This window comes from Aptenodytes forsteri, unplaced genomic scaffold, assembly GCF_000699145.1.
Source record: "Aptenodytes forsteri isolate BGI_AS27 unplaced genomic scaffold, ASM69914v1 Scaffold617, whole genome shotgun sequence".
Lineage (NCBI taxonomy): Eukaryota > Metazoa > Chordata > Aves > Sphenisciformes > Spheniscidae > Aptenodytes > Aptenodytes forsteri.
The window spans coordinates 97098-97915 of record NW_008796119.1 but is presented as its reverse complement, the minus strand read 5'-3'; the positions used below and the strand labels follow the sequence as shown (position 1 = coordinate 97915).

General features: G+C 65.4%; 1 protein-coding gene across 2 annotated transcripts in view; it reads left to right on the top strand.

Annotated features, from left to right (window-relative positions):
* Positions 1 to 818, top strand: part of SHC1 (SHC adaptor protein 1) — an 8603-nt gene that overhangs the window by 1009 nt on the left and 6776 nt on the right. The gene's annotated exons all lie outside the window — the stretch shown is intronic.

Genomic DNA, 818 nt, shown 5'->3' with positions numbered 1-818 from the left:
CGAGGGGGGGGGGGGGGTGTCTCCTGCCCCGGGCGAGGCGTGTACATGCGGCAGTGGCCAGCACACGGCTGCCTGCTCCTCGCTGCGATTTCTTGCCAAACCACTGGCGTGTTCCAGGTCTCTGACTCAGCTCCCAGTTTGTGTTTCCTGGGAGGATGTCAGGCGCTGGCCCGGTAGCGGGGCCCCAAGCGTCCCCTCTCTGCTCCTCTTCCTCGCCCCGGGCTGTGCGTGAAGTCCCAGCCCCAGGCACCTGAAAGTAGCCCGTGTCCCTCTGCCTCTCCCATGCGCGGGGAGGATCTGGCCGATCCGGTGCCTCTCCTTGCTGCTGGGGCACAAGGAGCGGTTGGGCCAGGACGTTGTTCTGGCTGCTCCGCTCATCCTCCGCTGCAGGGGCAGGAGCTCACTGCCGGCCTGTCTGGCAAGGGGGAGGGCTGCTGCCTGCTGGATGGGGCTCAAGGGCTGCCTGTTCAGGCAGGACTGTTTTTCTGTGGCTCTGCACGCGTCTCGGTTTGCCTTCTGCGCTCTGAGCCTGCTGCGAAGGGGTCTCTGATGCCCTGGGGTGGGCTCTGGGGCTGTGGCGGCAGCGGCGGCAGCACCAGCACCTCTGGTCTCCAAGGGCTGGGAGCAGCAATACGTCTTGTCCCCAGATGGTGCAGGCTGGCAGGGTGACGTGGGCCGGCTAGCCTCAGGAGGTTCTGATAAAATCAGAAATTATTCCATTTTGTAAAAGCAGAGGCTTGTCTGAGCAGGGGGCTGCGGCTCCTGGGGTGCGCCAGCCCCTTGGTGTGTGTCGGGGACGGCTGCTCCGAGCCCTGTCG